Genomic DNA, 20,552 nt, shown 5'->3' with positions numbered 1-20,552 from the left:
ACGTCCATCTCAAGGCATGGAAGTGAAGAAAATCCCAGAGCCCTTAATGTTGAGGTATTTTAAACTCTTCATGACTCAACCGTGCACTAGCCACAAACCTTACAGCAAGATTGCAGGCTGTCCTTTATCACATGCTGACTGAAGAATTTTAATGTGTGTGAAGGACACATTTCCATGGCACAGCCAGTGAGTCTAGCTCCTAATTTCAGCGCGTCTGGGGACATCTGACATTAGTAGTAATGCAGTTGCCCTCCCTCACTTTCCTTTTGCTGCCCTGAATCCAACAAGCTGCCCAATCTAAATCTGGCATTGATCTGCCTTTATGGGGTGTAGAGAACATGTAGGGGCAGCACTGGGCACCAAAACAGTGGGGAGGTGTGCCACCACTGCAGCACTCAAAATCTCCAGCCTGATTCTGCCTCACCCACCTCCCACCCATGGAGAGGTTTTCTTCCCAGGGGCAACAGGACCCCAGCCAGCTCACCATTTTTGTCTGGCCTCTGGATGAAGTACTGCCTCCCGGCTTGTGCTGAGTCTGGCCTTGTACCCTGGTGTTGGGTGGCATAAAGGTTTATGAGGTTCCAAACCTCACCACTCTTGTCAAAACAACTTCAGAGTAACACTTCTTATGTAGTTCCAGCATTCAGTTTAGGAAACCCAAAACACTGAATCCAAAATTGCAATCCAAATGGTTTAGAAGGAAATTATTTCTGTGTTAACTTCTGCTGCTGCTTTAAACAGCTCTCAGCATCCCCTCAAAGGCTATGGTCTGGAAAGAAACACTGCCTTCTACTGTGCCAATTTCTGCAACAGTATCAAGGCACTGCTCAGCTTCAGGTGTGAACTTATGTCCTGTTTCATCTTTTAAGATTAAGCAGACACTTTGGAGCTTACTTGGGTATGGAAATTTTCATTTGGCTCCATTAGGAAAAAAATCTCTCTTTTCTTCTGCATTGAAAACCACAAGTCCATACTGGCTCATTTGGTTAGTACCATAAAACATTATTAAGCATGAAAAAGGTGGATAAAGCATACTTTGGATCCTTAGTATATTAGTTGCCATAATCCCAATGCAGCAAACACAGGCATTTTTTAATTGATGAAACAGCCCCTACAGCTAAAGTTACAGGCATACATAGGCTCCTGCACAGTTTGATTGTTCAATGAAACTGAGCATACCTGGGTCGCACAGATATTCATGGGTGTCCTATAAATAGTTTCCAAAATCAAGGTTTCCTGCACCTTTGCTGGCACCCATTGATGATTACTCCACATGGATGCTTGCCCAGGGTTGTTGCCCTCACACGAAGCAGGCAGGCATTTGTATTCTGACAAACGGCAGAGCTGCTTTTACCACAAGCAGCTTTTGGACGGGCCACAAAGGTGAATAAGAAAGCGGTGAGAGTAGTTGGAAAGGGGTGAGACTCAGAAGAGCTGATAAAGAAAGTCGGGAAGAACTGAACAGGGTTGAAAAACACAGCCCAGGAGGTAAAGCTGAAAGACACAGGCATAGCTCAGGAATGGCAGCTCTTAGATACTCATATCTTATCTTTGCCAGATATTCCCACCACCACACTCAGCAATGCAGCCACGTTTCTCTGTGCAGCATTCTCACCCTTTCTGAATGAACCTGGCATGATACCATTTCCCCTTATCAGGAAGTAAATTTAGTATGGGCACAGGGCTACAAGGCTAAAGTGGCCACCAACACTATGTCTGGGCTTGCAGATGTGCTACCCCTAGCACCACAGCCAAATTTTATCTATGTTTTAGTGCCATGGTATTTAAAGATTCAACCCACAGCCATTTAGACTCCAAACATCAGGCTATACTATAAACATGAAAACTTCATGAGAACATATCAACATTTTAAAAGCTTGTTCTAGAAACAGCATAAATGTGAAAGAAAAATCAAGTCATTTGTTACTGGAAATACATGTATATATGATTGCATTGAAGCCATGATATTTGCTTTAATTAAAACTAAAATTAGTGTGATTAAGTTTGGACAGAATATTATTTATAGTGTGTCTTTTGTGGTAGGCAACAAATTAGAGCTTTACTTTTTTAAAAATATTATAAATATACAAAATGTCATTTTCGCACTGAAACAAAGTACAGTTGTGGCATCAGTGATCCTAAAGTACCATTCCCTAATAGCCCACTAATAGTCCTTGTTTTAAATAGAAGATCAAGACTAATCTGCTAGTACAAGGAAAGTGTTAAAAATTGGAGCCCCAGGAGGAAAAGATTTGTGAGATACTAGGGACCTGGAAATGGCAGATGTTATCAGCTGATGTTGGCTGTGCTCTTGCAGTTGAAATGTCTCACTAAAGGTTTCCATAGCCGAGCAAACCTTCCAGACATGCTGAATCTTTAGGACTGGAAGTTCAGTCAGATAAGCACTGTATAATTACTCGGTAGTCACATGAATTTATCTGAACCTATTTGGACAGAAAATTGGCCTGTTAATCTCACAGAATCAGGCTCTCACACACTTTACAGTATTGCTGATTTCAGTGTGCTTAGGAACACTGTAAGAAAAGCTTCTCATTGTACTTTGATGCACCACACCAATCCCCACATTTCCAAATGTTATGGGCTCCTTTCAGTGCTTTTATTCACCTCCCCTGTACATACCACTAAGAGTTGAACAGAACATGCTGTAATCCTGGAGCAATAAGCCCTCCTAGCTGCTTGGTAGTAGTACCATTTTCAAGAGGCACCCTTGTGAATCCAGCAAATGTTAAGCAGATTCATAATGCTCCACCAAAATTTGGGCTGTGGCTAAAGACAAACTATAAGAAAGCATAAGAGAAAGGAAAATCCATCGATCAAGCCAAAAGCCTGTCTGTCTTGCCTTCAGTGGCTCCTAAAAAGCATGCTTCTAAGACTGTCAGGACAGGAAAAGCACGTGACACTATTTTGGTAGTAATCCTTCCTATCCTCCAGAAAAAAAACTAACATTTAGGGACGTCCTAACTAGCAGCCAAGGTTTTGCACATCACTGTAAACTCCAAGCATCACCAGGCTCCCGTGCCAGTCCCACAGCCTTCCTGCAGGTGGTGTGAGGAACCATCCAGCTGGTTTCTCTCGGACTGAACTCTACTTTCTCTTCTCGTCTTTCACCAGCATCCTTAGGCAGCACAAGGAAGCAGATCTGGGAAGTAACCAAGCTTAAAGCCTAGGAGGACTCACTTGGGGGTGTCCCTGGAGAGTCAGTCCAAAAAAAGGATAGGAATAGAAGTCATCAGCCGGCACCATCTTTCTCTTACTGCCTTGACATGAATACCTGCCCCCGTGTGTCCCTTCTCCCAAGCCCCAGGGCAGTCCAGCTGCTGGGTGCTGGGGAGATGGTGGCACTAAGGCACCAAGGTGAGGTGCCACTAAGCCATGACCCCGAGCCACAGACACATCTGCCTGGCACCTCCTGCTCTCCTTCAGGGAAACAGAAAGGGAAAGGTGGCTCCCCTTGACACGAGCGGCTTCTGGTGATGTGTGAACAGCTTCCATACAGCTCCTTGACTGTGAGCTGCAGACCCCAGATGGAACATGAATAAAATCCTTGCTATTTAAATCCTTGTTGTTCACATCAAGAGCCCTGCAAACATCTGACTCTCAATCATTGCAACATATGACTGGAAACCAGAAAAACAAAACCTGGTTTTAGTGGAATCTTAAAATGAAAGTTGATGTTTGGTTGGTTTTTACTTCTGAAAACAGAACCAGAGAGACCACTGTAACGCCACCATGAGGTCAGAGGGCCATCAGAAATTGTCCTGAGGACACATGGTACAATGCTCAGTTTTGACAGGAACACAATACTCATATAAGCTGCAAAGCCAGAAACAGTTTTTGCAACTGTAGTGACATTTGTTTTTCTGTACCTTCTTCCCTTCCCCACTCCCCCAGGACAACAGAAAAACAAGGAGAGATTAGTGGGATGGAGATCAGAACATGACCTCTGGCAACACGCCTGCTGCTGAGACCAAAGTCAGTAAGGAACAGCTTATGAGAAGATAGTGGTTTAAAAAATAGTGTGTACATCGGAAAGAAAAAATTATCCTCACTGAGAGAAAGTGATTTTTCATGCATGTAAGATGAGAAAGTTGGCAAAGCTGTCATGACTTAGGGACAACCAGCGTTACTAGAAATAACCATTCTCTGCTGCGGTGTACATCTTGACTTCAATCCTGTTAAGGAGGGAAACAGGACAAAAAGTGAGAGAAGTCCAAACAGGCTGCACTATGATTGTGCTGAGGTGACTCTGCCTGAAAAGGGAACAGCAAAGACTTGCCTGAAACATGAGAGATAGCAGAGGTTGGTGGGATTGTGCCAAGGACTGAAGAAATCCAATCACAGTCATGTAGAGAACTGTCACACATCTTACCTGCAGGGAGTAAATCAGAGAAGCAGATATAAGAAAGACATCTGCAAAGGCTTCTGAAAAACCCTCCTATGTGTGTTCATTTGTAGAATATTACCACTTACTGATATGTGCACAGAAATGAATTCATCTCCATCCAAGGCACTGGAGCTGAAAAACATCCTTATGCTTAAAATGTGGATATTATACAGACAAAAAAATAAATCTCTCCCAGCAGATTCACAGTCCAAGAACAGTTAGAATCACTTCTGCTTCCTGTCCTGCAACACTGACACAGCTGAGAGTAAACTGTCCCGTATGGTTTCATAATTTTGTATGTGTTGAATGCTTTATAACTTGTCATGGAGTATAGCACAGGAAACCACCAGTGCCAAAGTTGAAGAACTTTAGAAAGCAGATCTAAACTTGGAGGCAAGAGTGATAGATTGATTAATTCAATGGGAATACAGGATGGGATTTGCTAGCTTTGGCTATCTAAAAAGAAGGCTCCTGCTTTAAGTGGTCCAGGCCCTAAACTCAAAACAAGAAAAAGGCAGGCAGCTGCAAGGCATTTCACCCAAGATAAGCATTTACCACAACTGGGACCCCTCTGGAAGGTGCTCCTCTCTCCTTGTCCAAAAGCACAGAGACAGTAGACTATCCAATTGAACACAGTCATAGAAACCAAGAACAAAACACACTTTGGTGACAGGGAATCCTCAGCCATCACATGGGCTTAGATAGCACAGAGGACCGCCACAGTTGTCCACATTAGAAATCATTCTTCATTTATACCCTGATATGCAGTTTTGAAATGACACATAGGATTTAGGAAAGGGTCATGCACTTAGAATAGCATCATGCAGTCTGTGCTGGTCTCACAGAGCATGGACAAATCAAAATATCTTGATTCTCTCCTAAAAAGATGTCCAAATGTTCTTAAGGGTTCACTGGCCTTAGACAATTTGTTTGTAGCTTAGCTAGCAGCTTTCCATTCATCCTAAATGGATGAGCTCCATCAGATAAATTCCAAGTTCAGCCATTAATTCGATAATTCTGGCATCAGTAAAAGAGACTTGTTTATCCATTGTTCCGTGTCGTGTGTTTTTTCTCACTAACTGGTGCAATTTGGACCATAAGATCATGGCGGCTGTAATGGTAAGGGCAGGCTTATTTTTATATGACAAGCATAAGGATTACAAACTCTACCCTTGAGACACACTGCTTCTAAAAAATTCTCATAGTGTTACAACTAATTATATATTTCATATTTTAGTTCTTTATATCTCCTCTTAATCCACTCACACAACTTCCTGTCAGGCACTAAAGCCCCGATAAAGTACATCAAAACACATCTTCCATGAGCATGACTGAGAACAGATTCTGCCTGATGTATGTACATGCACTCTTTTTTCCTTTGCTTGTAGTTTGACAATATGTGGCTATTTACTAACATCGTACATTAATTTATTAAATTTAACAGTGATTTTCTTTATGCAAATAGAAGCAATCATGCAAGAATTGATACGTTGCCCCTCAGCCTACCACTGTGCTGTCTGTAACCTCACCTGTAAATTGTTGCCTGCTGAGAGACGGCATAAGTAAATGCAGAAAGTCTCCCACTTCGTAATCATGTTGACTATAATTGAGGTTAAGATCTTGTGGAAATGCCTTTCTTTGTACACTCTCCCTGGAGAGAAGGAACAGCCTTAAATACTTTTGGCTCCCTATTTGCATAACTCTAACCTCCGCCCAAAGCAGGAAAAGACAAAAGGCTTTACTGGAGCTGGGGAGCTTGAATGAGAGCCAAATTCTGGTGAGCATCAGTGTGGGCAGGTTGCAGGGATCAGCTGCAGGCTGGAAGCCAAATGTGGCATGCTGCCAGTCATGCTACATGTGCAAAGAGTGGAGGGATGGCCCACAAAGAAGACACCAGACCAGGGAATAGCCCTGCACAGATCTTTGAAAGCTTCAAGCAATAGCTCCACAGGAGAATATTTGGTACAGCTTTTGGCCTTTGCTTTGCAAACTACACCTGGCAAAGCACAGATTTCTTGCATAGGGTGTCCGTCCTTTGAATCTTGAAAGGTCTTGACATGAGATAGCACTGTTACTGTTTACACAGCCTTCATCCTTCCTTTCCCATTTGTTGCCCGTGTGTGTCTGAAGCAACTGATGTGATTAAGCTGCCAGTTACCAGCACTTTGCACAACCTCCCCAGCAATTTCCCAGCCCCTGGCAACCTGAGACTGTCACCTCACTGCTGAAGAGCCAGTGCTCATTCACAACAAGTCCGTTAGCACAAAATTTACATTTTTACACAGGGATCAAAGAATCTCTAGTCAAATAAATATCACTGGAAATCAGTGCAGATCTGTATACTTTAGTGATTCTTACTGAATTCTGCTGGTTTCCAGCATAACAAGAGAGGCTGGAAGAAAGATGTCCAGGATATTCACAGATCTGATTTTTTTCTAAAGCACCCATCCCCACAGTATTTGTCTACAACCATATAAAGTATGCATGTATCTGAAATAATCTGTACATCTGTTTCTGGGCTTATATATACAAAGCCTTGCAAAGAACTTGCCAAACCTGTGATCATTTGCACACTACAGTATGTTCAAATGGAACCAATAAAACGTTGTTCCCAAGAAGCAAAATCTCAACTGCACAATGTAATTCTCCAAACATTATTTGGTTCATAGCAGACCGGATAAATCTTTGGAAAACCAGTCAAAATTTCTCCAGTCATAAGAACTGACATGATCCCTAAATACATCTGGGATTTGCTTGGATAACTTCTGTAGTTTTCTTCTGCTCTTAATTTTTCAGAGAATAGTAGTGGTTCCCCGTTCTTCAGAAGTTTCCAGATTCCAGATGACTTTTTTTTTTTCTTGCAAAGTAGAAGAAAATCACGATCAAAAGAAGAACTATTATTTAAAGGTGTTAGATCAAACCAGTCCCTACTGTAACTTCCTCAAACTCAGTGGTGCTATTGAATTGTGGCAGATTCACCACCATGATGGATTAGCACATCTGCTTTTAATGTATTGACTTTGCATTGCAAAATTAATATGGCATTACTTTTTTACTGCCATGATGATATTATTATTGAATTTGTATTCTCATGTTTTAGCTTTTTTTTTTTTTTTTTTTTTTTTTTTAAGGTAGCAGCAATACATGGACAAAAGTCAAAGAAAATCCCCTTAAAGCCAACCAGACAGATAGAAACACACAGAAAAACCTTTAGCTTATCTTGCTGTTATAGCTGCTTTCACTACTGGAAAAGACCGTACTAATTCATCTGCCACCCGGGCTATGTAACTGCTAATGGAAATAGCTTTAAATACGGTGTAACAGGACAAGTTAGCCTGTTTAATTACAGTCTGGCTACCAGCTCAGCTCGTATTGGGGGAGGACTATTATCAGCTATGTTTAAAAAATAGTTTCAGATATATTTTCAGGTGCAGCTTTAATCTTAGCGTTTACTGTGTTTGAAACCAGTGCTTTCAGCAGGTTTCCACCTTCAGACTATCTAGACCCGATAAGGATGTTAAGAAGGATGTTGAAAGTATGGTACAGGAAACAAACAAAAAGGGGGTTCTCAGTGCCTGATTCTCCAGTTCTACATATCTTCTAAAACTCATAAATGTATAGAATTTCTCCCTACCCTTCTAGAGAGCTCAAATAAGAGTAAGGAACCCAAGCCAAGTAAAGTACTGAAGAGGATCTGTGCAAAAAGGCATCCCCATTACTGTGTGGCATCACCATCTGACTGGGGAGGCTTTCTAGTTCTGTGCAGCTTTTAGGAACAAATTATTCCCATGATGGACTCCCAAAGTCTCATTAATCAACAGCTTTGAATGCTGATATGATAAAACAGTGCTGGTACACATCAGACTCTGGGTATATTTCACTGAAACCATATTTTTCTGCTGGCTTGTCTGCACTGCTCATTAATGAAGTAGCCAAGCATCCCATAAACAGCCATGAATTTAGTTCCACCATACCCTGTGAAGGGGGAAAGAGCTAGCCCTGTATTTGGCAGATAAGTAACTAAAACCGAGGGAGATGGCAAACCTTTGCAAACAGAGTCCTGGCAGGAGTGGAAATAGAAATGCCAACTCCAAGTGTTTTAATTAGCCAGGGGAAAGTATGCTCCCACTCCCCATTAAAAGCAAATACTCTAAAAAAGTCAAATAGCAATGCCTGTTGAAGGAAAAAAAAAAAAAAAAAAAAAAAAAAAAAAAGTGATGTCTTCCATAGGAGTACAGAGACATCCCCAGCTATACCATGTTCTCTGTGGACTAGAAACTCAGTGCACAACCCCTGAAACTGTCACTGCCAGAGTGAGTGAATGGTCCCACAGGAACCACTCAGCCTGGAGGTGATGGTGCACCAGGAAACACCAGCGCCAGGAAGAAGCTACTTGCTCCCAAAACAAACTGCCCTAGGCTGGAATGCAGTAAAAATGCAATTCCCTTGGCTGGGATTGATTTACTGCAAGATAGCGGGTGATATCAAAGGACCAGAATTTTTCATTTCTTGCTGAGGAAAGCAGGATGAACGGCATTCCTGAGGAGGAGGAAATTCTGACACATGTGAAGAGTCCTCAGTCTTGACCCTTGCTCCGGGGAAGGTTTGTGGTCTGCATGCCAAAAATATAAATGCCTCTTGCATTTTAAAGATCCACCGTGAGCAAAATCCAGAACAGACTGTTGCCCCCCTCCCTACAGAGAATGCTTTTCTTACTGAGCTGAAGAGTCAAATTCTTTAATTTTCTCCTTCACTCTGCTTTGAGCAGTGGCCAAACCAAAAATTTCGTTGTCACAGTGAACCTACACGTGAACATGTTCAGCGTACTCCCACTGTGCCAACTTTCTAGGACTCAGGAGGAGTTTAACCACCTCCCCAACCAAATTGCAATTGCTCCAAATTGCCAGGCAACTTGAGGGTGCTAACATGTCTGCTGTTACTGAAATGGTGCCACCAACTGGCTTAGCATTTTCAGCCCCACTGCTAAAGAATCACACTGTAAATCTCACCCTATGTCTTAGCCACTCGTATTCCACCTCAGTTCCAGTTTAGGCAGTACTGAAGCACCAAGACTTTTGCTTTTTTTCAGCCCACTAAATTAAAGCTACATCTGATATCAGCTTGTCCCCATTGGTGATTCCAGAATTCCTCCCAGCTTAACACATGCGGTTTTCTTTGGTCTAAAATATTATCATTAACAGTTGAAAAAATATTTATGTGATAGTATGGATGAATTTTCTTCTCATTCCACTGGTATTGAGCTGCAACAATAGCATCCCAAAGCACCTCTCTCCAAGTCACGTGTCTGTGTAAACACCCACTAGCACCCATCTAACTTTCCTCAATTTCTGTATGGGTTCTTTGTAATTAATCCCAAGCTCCTCTCAACATTCCAACATGGTTTATTGGGTTTTTGTTCCGTTCTTAACACTAAAACAGTTACTGCATCATTTATACCAGCCTCGATGACCTTGAGGTCTCTTCCAACCTAGAAAATTCTGTGATTCTGTGATTCTGTGAAAAGTTTGTGCCTGGGCCTGATTAGCAATCCTTAGGAAGGTGTTGTCTCCAGGGTTTTGGCCTGAATCCATTTAACTTTTATTAAAGTATATAATGTCACCTCCATATACACTCCCATGAAGCACTGATGAACCTGCTCCTGGAAAGTGGGGGGAGCAGAGGAATGCAAACCTCCATGTTGCTTGTTGTCTCTCTTTTTATAGTGGTAGCATAAATCTTGCTAGGACGTTACCAAGAAGGACCCTTCTGACAGAGAAAAAAGCCAAGCCAAGCTAAGCCTCAACATCAACACCCTTTCTCTTCCTCTTTTTACAAACCAGTAGAGAGAAAACACAGTAAGCTCAAACAAACCCTGCTATTTAAATTTGTCTACTAATTTGTGAGGGTAAATTCTGGCTGCCAGACTGGAACAGCAAGGATGTGGTCACCGCAGAGCTTCTCCTCAGACATTACCTAGATAGCAGACACTGGGGGTGTCCCTATGAAGAGGTCATGCTATTTGAGATCCAGCAAGCTTATCTTTGAGAGCTGCCTGCCCACAATTAGTGGCAATGGACACATGCAGGGAAATAGCTTACAGTCACATAGCAGAAGTGGCCGCATCTGTATTAGTAACTACAGTGATCAGGGGGCAATTCTCTGGCTATGAAACCAAGGCGACAGCACAACTTTTGTCCACACAACTGGACTGTTTTCTCTTCCTCAAAACAGGGCAGTCTTGTACAGTCTTCCCTTGTGCTGGTAGTCTCTGACAGGTGCCACCTCTTGGAAGCCTCTTACAGATGTCTTAGCTTTTATTTCATTTCATTTATTTCATTTATTGTTTCATTTATTCATTGGGATTAGTTTTTAAGGAAGTTGTTAGGCCTCCTGAGTCCAAATCACTAAGGATAAAAGGATCAATGGGAAAAACGTGAATGATCACTTGGAGATGCTCAAGCTTACACCAGCTAAAACTCAAATAAAAACTCTCCTTATTTCAAAAAGTAAAGTTCACAATGGAAAAAAAAAAAAAAAAAAAAAAAAGGTCAATATGTAGATTTGATTGTAGATTATAAAATGGAAATTTTAACACAAGAAAACTAGTGATGAAAAATTATGCAAATCTGTGATAAATAGGGCTGACAACAGTCAGGAGGACACTTTGAACTTTAAGGGAATAAGGAATCCTAACAGTAGAACTGAAAATTATAAAGTTGCCAAAAATAATCCAAAAAAAGGCAGAGGTATTCAATAAATTACTTATGTATTTGGCCAAGGATCAGGTGATGCAACCATTTCATAAGAAAATCATGGAACAATTTTCACTTCAGCAGTATATCAGAAGGAAGTCAAATAAGAGCTACTGATTTTAGATATATTTATAGCAGGTAGTCTCAAAACCAGCATATGATAGTTTAAAAGGAGCTACATGAAAAACCCTCTAAACCATTAGTGTTGATTTCTGAATAACACTTGTGATACCAGGGAAGTTCCACAAGATGAGAAAAAGTAATGTGATGACAGTATTTAAAAAATAAAAAATAAATCAGAGAATAAAGGGTACAATTCAGGTAATTACAAGATTTGTCAGACTGACTAACATCAATCCTAGGCAAAATAAAGGAATGGCTGATACAGGACCCAATTAATGAAGAATAAATGGGAGGTAGTATAATTATCGTCACTCAGCAGGGCTTTTTGGCAAATAGATCCTGTCAAACTAGCTTGATATCCTTCTCTGATGAGATTACAAATTGGCTGATAGAGATAGTGGTATCACTATATTTGGGCTTCTACAGGCCATTTATTGCAGTCAGTACCATATATTGCAAAAAAAAAAAAAAAAATGGATTGAAGAATGCTATGAATCAACACCGTAAACATATGGATTAGAACTGGCAAACAGTTACATACCAGAACATCACTGTAAAGATGTGTGGTTTTAGTGAGGTTCAGTGGGGATCCAGTCTTTGTCCTACATCAGTTAACTTTTCTGCCTGAGATGTGGAAGGAAACTTAAAGTCATCACTGATGAGAACTGTAGATAACACTTGTGTGTCTTTGGACTGGGTGAGAAGTATGCAATTAAGATGATAGACGACTGTTGCAGAAGGATTTATGGTGCTTTATGATGCATCAGAGGTGATGTATGTTATTGCACATAAAAAATGCATACACACTTTCTTGCTTATACACATAGGCCAACATGAAGGCATGTAAAACAGGGAACATAAAATCAAACACTCAGGGCTTAACCAAATTTACTACATGGCAAGGTGAACAGAAGAGAAAATACAGTATTAAGTCCATCTGGTGGTCCTATGTCTAGAAACAAAGGAAGGAGTGCATCTCTGGGGAGTCAGTTTGGAGAAACAGAGTCCCTTAAGAATATGAGATCTCGTCCAAGTGTGAGCATTAGTCAGGAAGAAGCATGAGTTCTTAGCTCAGTTCTACAGCCAAAAAAGGAACCTCACATCTAGCAAAAGGATGAGGAGCTGGTCCTGGTTTTGCTCTGAATATCAGTGTAGCCATGACTACATTGTATCATGAGTATCATGACCTGGAAAGGACATTGATAGGGCTGAGATGGATCAAGACAACACTGAACAAGATTAAAGAACTAGAAGAAGCATCTATTAATAACAGTTCAAGAACTCAATGTATTTAATTAATGAAAGAAAAGGTTAAAAGGTATTTTCATGAGTCTGTAAGCACCTGCAAAGGAACATAACTTTGATAAAGTGTTATCTGGTTCAGCAGACAAAGAATAGCAAGTCAGAGAAAGCTAAGGCTGGCAATATTTACAATAGAAACAATATGCAAAACACGTTTTTGGTAGAAAACAGTCCTTGAAGCACAATCTCTGGCAACAGCAATCTAAACAAAGACTGAACATTGTTGTAAAAGCAGTACTGTAGAACAAATGTAAATCACCTTAGTAGAGTACTGAAGCCTGTGATACATAAGAGGTCAGACCCTAGGACCTATTTCTTTCCTTACTACCTATTTATGGGATAAGACCGAGTAAAACTGGCATAGGGATGTCTCTGTGAGTCTGCATAGAGTCTGAAATAAGAAATCAAAGCAGCAAGCACTGCCACCAGGTTCACTAACATTAATGCCAAGGCTCCTTGAACTGGAGAGTCCAGTTCAACACCAGCAGAAGGTTTTAAATCTGATAAAAGAGAAGAGTGAAACAGAAGACCACACTCCTGTCAGTGTGCTGCAGATGGCTGTGCAATCAGTGAGCTGCTGGAGAGCAGTGCCCTTCCTCCTCAACAAGGTGCCAGAGCACACTGAGGAAACAAGGCTGTAGAAACGGATTCAATTACTTCTGTTTTTAAGGCATCCAAAGACCCCAAGATGTCTTTACACCATCCTGATAAGTGATGCTACAATGGGGCACTCACCCTTGCACATTCCCCTACAGGCACAGTGAATTCTGGGTGCAACTCCTTCCTTACCATGTCCTTATTACCACTACCCTCATAACAGAGTTACATGAGGAAGGGAAAATACGGTTAGCCCTGTGAGAATAATATGCAGCAGATAAGCAAGGAGGAATAAACAAAAAAATTACTAAAACATTTCTTGTATCTATTGTCAAAATGCATGTGCACTGAAAAATACAGGGTGATTTTTGTAGAAAGGGTGTGGACAAAAGAATCATGGAAAAAAGAAACAAAAAGAAGCAGTAGGAGGAGTAATTCTTGATAGAAACAGTTGGTAATAAAAGGAAAAGTCATATCTAAGACTGTGTTGTGTGGTATATAATTCAAGATCTAATCTAAATGTACCAATTTCTTTCACAAAACAATAGGTGATATTCCAAACTGTCATATTAAATGGAGGGAAAATATTATCTGCCACCCACTGTTTCCTGCATTACTATAGTAGAAAACCTTCACTTTACTTACATAGGGCTTTAATTTGAGCCTTATGTTTTCAGCCTCTCAGATCAAGTTCTTCATCTTTCTGAATTCTCCGTAGATTCAAGACTGGCGTGAGAATAACAGAGGCAATCACTTGCTATTAACAATAGCAAATACAAAATAAGCAGAAAAAAGACACATTCCTTGCCAGACCTTATAATTACATATCTGGCTTGGTTAATGCAAGTTCAACTCAATCCAGATTTTTCTGTAAAAGCTGAGAGTCCAAATCCAACAGAGAAATGTTGCTGGAATTGCACAGAAGATGAATTCAACCCAGACGGCTTGTTGCCTGTGTATTCCTCACGTGCATGTCTCCTTTTGGGTTTGTCATGCAGGAAGTGAACACACAGATTAAAAAAACAACAAAAGCATTTTATGAGAAACATATGGATTTTTTTGCTAATTCCAGGTACGTTGTAGGTACAGGTCTTTTCAGTCAATATGCAGATGGTTTTTGCTTTCATGCTAAAGGCTTCAGTGCATGGACACAATCCAGTTACAACTGCAATTTTTTTCTTTTGGTTCTGCGTGATGATTTTTATTTAATTATTTAATTAACTTTTGTGGCCCCACCAAAGGGAAAGCCTCCCCTACCCTTGCCACACCTGTGCTTGGTCAGATGGCTGATGAGAATACAATAATCACTGAACTGTTGGTGTTCAGCAGGAATAATGCGATTCACAAGTAGGTGGTGGATAGCCCCCCAGAAGGGCATTTCCATAACAGCACCAGACTCCAGAAACATACAGAGAATTAGGTTAGCTACAGGTGTCCTCCAGCCTAGAAGCATGTAGCACCATGGCACATGACTTTTTCCAGCTTCAGTCTGGGATGAAAGGGGTTGCAAATGCTTAGATGCAAGCAAAAATACAGTCAGGATGCAAAGACATCAAGAGAATTTAGGGAAAAATGAATTAGTCTTTATCAATCATATAAGGTCAAAGTCAATTTTAGTCATGTTAAATCTATCCAGACTTCTGGACTTACACATTGCATGAGTGTGCACTCTTTAACACAGTGTAAAATTTCTGCTGGGTGCATGAAAGTACCATGATTCCCTCTGGTGCACAAGTTCATTCTTTAGACTTTTTAGGATCATTCTTGACAACTTTACTCTTTATCCTTGATGAAAAAGAAATTAAACTTTTTTTTTTCTTTAGTATTTATGCATTTGGTATAAAGAAACTGCTTTTTTTCTTCCTTATTTTTTTTTTCCTAGTCCAATCAAGTATATAAATTACCTTCTGGCTGAGAATTTTACAAAATCAATTAACGAATAATTATCTTTTGACTAATAGTACTGTCTCTTAAATGCTTGAGGCAGGGATGAGAAAGGCTATGATATTTAAGGGAGTGATCAATTTCCACAGCGTTATCTGGTAATTCAAAGTTACCAGAGTTCATAGTTACCAGAGGTTCAGCTCCTTTGTAATCTGGACAGGTTTGTTAATGCTCTGAGATCCTGAGGATTGATGTGGCTCTGTGTACTAGGTTCTTTTCTTAGATCATACACAGTCTTTAGTCACAAGTCTTTTCTATTCAAATTTTGCATAGTTTCTTTATTACTCCTTTTCTACACTAAAAGTACAAACAAACTTCTCTGTGGTCTGTTAAGTCTTTGAAAATATGAATGTGAAACAAGTAGGGGACTTTCTTTTCTTTCTTTTTGCAGCACACAAATTTCCTCTGATCAATATGGGTTAGTCAAACCTTCTCCCTCCCATTTGTGGAAGGGAGTCACTGAATAATTTGTATAATTTAAGGCCTCTTGCTAAATGAAAGACTGAGGAGCTGTAGGTAAAGCTGGAGTCTCCCCATGGAAGAATATCACTGCTCCTATAGCCCTACTGAGCTCTCCTATGCTGCTGCCATCCTGGGGCTTCATTATCTACCCGTGGCTGAAGGCTGCCTGACACTGAGACAGATGATAAGCTAACGTTACAGATTTCAGAGGCCACATTCTCAAAAAACAGGGTGGTGAGTGTATGGACAACCCCATCAGTAGTCATTACAATGAGGTACCTAACTGATTCTGGGAAATTATATTCAAATATTTAAACAAGACTCTTACCATCCATAATGACTGTAAAAACCATCTACAATGAAGCACTACCCATTTGCAATTGCTGATTATATCCTGGGGTTTTCAACTGAGGCTTTTTCCTTATTTGCCTTATTATCACAAAATTGGGCAGACATGGTTAATATAATGCACACACACACAAAAAATAGACCTTGCACAGAGCAATCTGTACTTTCTTTCTTCATTTCTAGGTTTATTAGAGATAACACTAAGCAATTTCATGTTAAGGTAGAGTGAGGAGTACTTGAATACATTTTCTCTCATGTTGTACATTGTTTTATATAGCAAAAATACGAAGAATGGGTTTTCATTGAACCAAAAACAAGGATCACTTCATTAATGTCTTAAAGCCATTGCCAAGCATAGAGGCATATGTACACCTGCTCAAATTCTCTGATATTTTTTTTCTTCCTCAGAGCTCAGACACCCACATGGTTAAGCAATAGCTTGAAAAACAGCTATGCTTGCAAAACAGAGGCAGAAAGGCTTCCAGGGCAGAGAGCTGTTTACATTATAGCACTGTTTATCCAAACAAAGTTCTGTGACACTTCATGAAGATGTAGGACACATGAGTGACTGTATCCTGACATCTACCTGTAAGATGGATGAAAACAAGGCTATGGGTGGTCTTGGTGCTGCAGGAACCGATTTACACTCATACCTTTAGATGCTAGCTCCCACCCCCCAAAGTATCCTTAATATTTCCTGACAGACTTGGGAGGCATCCGGCAAGAGCAGAGTGGAGGTGGGTTTAGGATTTTTATATCTGCTCACTCCCAGTCCTGGCCTAAAGGTTCTTCATGTTCTCTCTGAGAGGCTATGGCAGACACCACAGGCTCCCCACATTCTCTCTTCCCTGGACTGAACATTACTCTTTTAATCAAGTCCTTAATGACAACATTTGGGGTCCAGGGTTGAAACTGGCAGCCTGCTAACAGCAAACCCTTTCTGTTACTCAACAGTATCTGCAGGACAGATGTGTTTGGCTATAATGATACCAGAACATATTTCAGTGAGTGTTCATGAGCTGTTTGCTGGGTGGTTGCCCAGTGTGCCTCCAGGTCCAGCCCTAATAAAGGAAAGAAACAGGGCAGCAGCATCCACAGGAATATGCATGAATGGCCAAATCCTAAACACAAGACTAGGGAATAAACCACAGGAGTTTGGTCTTAATCAACGTGTTTCCATTGGGAGCTTTCTGCACCAGTCTTACCTGTTCCCTATCTGCTTATTTGGACTGCAACCGAGTGGCTGGGGAGCCAAACCCTACAGCCCAGACCAGGTTTCTGGTCCAAGGCTGACAGCAAGCACATATACGCATCTTCCTGAGCTATCACTTTTTAAAGGTTTTCAGCCTCTTGTCTACATATCCTTCTTAATCTCTCTCACCTTTAGCTGCATAATCATGCTTTCCCAAACACAGAGCATAATTTCACTGTAGATTTTAAGGAAATATTTCCCTTGCACTTTCTATTGATTCTGTGAAGAAAAATAAAATATTCTACATTCTTCACTATCCATTCACTGAAAGAGTAATTGAATTCTTACAAGTATGATTTTAGCAGAACAAGTATTCTGGATAAAACTCTATTGTTGAAATTATTTAAACAGTAGTGCATTAGCATACTAGTATGTCTGCAAAATAGTACATTCAGTAGTAAAATGTTCTAGTAGTCTGATAATAAATAATAAATTAGCATAATGTAGCCATTCTGATTTAATAATCTTTGTGGGTTTTTTTTACAATATACACCAGAGTAAACAATACACATTTATTGCTTATGCACACACATTTTATATGTACAAATATATTTGACATGAGTTCATATGCACAGCTATGTTCTTGTCTAAGGATTTATATATCAAATGATATTCAAATTATATCTGACAAAAAAAAAAAAAAAAAAAAAAAAAAAAAAAAAAAAAAAAAAGGAAAAAAAGCCCTGCTGGGATATTCAGCAGCTAAATGAGTTCATTCAGAACTATTAGTGATCATTTTCAAACAGGCGTTAGAGAACGAAGGGAATACGCATATTTTGTGTGATTAATTGGGACATTTTATCTGCCAGTGCTTCTTAGAATAGCTAATTGGTTTTCCAGCCTCTGTGCATGGTAGATCTTGGTTAGCTGTGCATTAACAAAGGGCAACTCACTGACCCTGCACAGTCAGACATCATTATTTTCAATCAGACCAGTCAGTTTCTAGGGTAAATTACAAATCCATTGAATATTTCTGTTTGTTGTGCCAGTCAGGGAGCTCATACAGTTGACCCAAATGGAACCTCGCCTGCTTTCTGGCATTAAGAGATAAAAACTGAACTGAATTTCTTGATTGTTTGATGGTGTCTTTTAGAAAAATTATCACCTGCCTTTTTGTTTAGAAAAAGTCATTTATTTATTTTTTGGCTTAAAGTAAGACCATAACACACCCCTAATAAAACCTGTGAGTATCACCCTACATCTCAAAAAGATAGCACTAGAAAAGGGGGAAAAAAGTTGAAAAATTGAAATATATTAAAGCAAGCATTGCTCTCATAATCTCTTTAAAACTTGGTGTTGAGCAAGGTAGGTCAGGCATGGATTCTGGTGTGGAGCAGGCATGTCTGCCCACAAAAGTGTGTGAAGTCAACCCCTCCCCTTTCAGGTACAACTACCCCAGTATTTTGGCATAAGTCATTAAATGTAAGTGAGATTGTCTGTGTTTGATGTCTTTCCAAGAGAGGACAAGCAGGGGAAAACATCCTTTAAAACAGTTCAAGTCAACTGCAAACCTCCTCTTTCCATCTTTCTACCCAGCTTTCTCTGCTTTCCTCTCTTAAGAGCAAAGAATAAGCAGAATAGAAGTGATGATGAGGAAGGCAATTTGTGACCAAGAAGTGACTGAAACATTCTGTTTATAACGTTAATTTTGGAATAAAAATAATAGTTTTAGTGTTAAGTCAATCACTTTTCTCCAGTGTTTGCTATGCTTTCTCAACACTTGGTTTAAAATATTTACACATTTTCTAGAAAAAGGTACCAAGTATCCCTTGGAAAGAAAATGTTACTGTACCAGGACAATGAGGTTGCTCAGCAATCAGAAGTCAGGGAACACCTGGGTGAAGGCTTCCCCTCTTGCATCTGTGGCAAGGTGCTAGGCTGACAATCAATGTCTGTGTTCCAAGTCAGGACACCGGCACGCTTACTAATTATGGACCCCTGAAGACAGGAGAATCAGAAATCTGAACTGGCTTCTCAGTTGAAGAAGAGACACCAAAGTATTTTGACTGTGGATACCTACACAATAAGGTTACGCACAGCCACAGGCTGATGCCATCTCTCCCATTCACATCCCAGAGGGAGCTATGTAACACAAGAGGGAAAGGAAAGATGTATCACATCTATCTTAGTGTTTTTAGACACCTAACTCAGCCACATAGACTCAACTCAGTGGATTCTGCACTGCAGGAGCCTTGTCACAGCCATACAGTGGTCTACATAGGTCACAGCTTCCCTACGTGCTCCATGGCAAAAAGCAGACACATTTGCGAGTAGTCACAGCTATGTAAATGAAAAGTTCACCTCTCTCCACTGACCTTACAGAGAAAAATTGCAGAAATTAAATACCTGCTTCCACTTAGCATCCAAACTGAGTCTTCTGCAGAAAGACACTAGTGCAGATGGTCAGCTCTTTTTATGTAGCAGTAACAACAGTGTCCCAGTAGAACATCTGTCAAGGAATGGAAGATTCTATTCGGCTACATTTCCCACATTCTCAGTGCATGACCTAATTAGGCTCCCAGGCACTCTAGAAGGAATGGAGAGGGGCATTTATAACCCCTCCATTGAGGTTGTACCACTGTGCATCCAGAATTTAAACATCACAGAGCCAGGCAATAAGATGACCAGACTCCCACATTCATGGGTACAGAATTGGAGGTCCAAATTCAGCCCCCAGAAAAGAATACTTTTCACATTAGTCCATTACTGGATAAAATAGAAAAGGACCAGACTTACCCATCCACCTCTGTGCTCTACTACCTGCTAGGGCAAAGTCAGGCTCCCATGTGTGCCAACCAGAAGTCTTCTGCCTAGCTGCCCAGTATCAGTAGGAGAGAGAAACATGGTGATCCTGTGAGCTTCTTACCTGAACTGCTGGTGGGTCAAGGCGTTGCCACCAGCCCAAGCAGCTGCAAGGCCAGAATAGCTCTGCCTTTTGCAGATGAGCACTCTTTAATGCCAAAGGCAGGTGGTGACAGCAGCTGCAGCTGCACCTTTTGAGGTGACCATGCCATGGCACATGCATATGACCCTAAGGGGGTTAGGATTTAAGCAGGTCCCTGCCTCAGCCAGCGCAACAAAGGAGCTTGGGTATCCAGGAGAACAGGGTAGAACCTAGAGCCCCAGATCACAGGACCTTGCTGGACAAACAAAGAGTCTGTGAGTTTGGCTTCCCACTGGGTTAGGAAGTACTGGGAAGTCTGGATTTCAGCCTTCTGTGGAGGAAGATCATCAGCACCTGGGCTCTCTAACCCCTGACCAGAGCAAGTAAAAGGAGAGATGCCCTTTAAAAGGGCAGTCACTGCTCTGAATTTCCCAGAAGCTTTCTCTGACCAACAGAAAATAAGGTTAATTTTGGCTAAAGTCA

This window comes from Aythya fuligula, chromosome 2 (assembly GCF_009819795.1).
Source record: "Aythya fuligula isolate bAytFul2 chromosome 2, bAytFul2.pri, whole genome shotgun sequence".
Lineage (NCBI taxonomy): Eukaryota > Metazoa > Chordata > Aves > Anseriformes > Anatidae > Aythya > Aythya fuligula.
The sequence above is the reverse complement of the archived record's forward strand: the minus strand, read 5'-3'. Positions refer to the sequence as shown.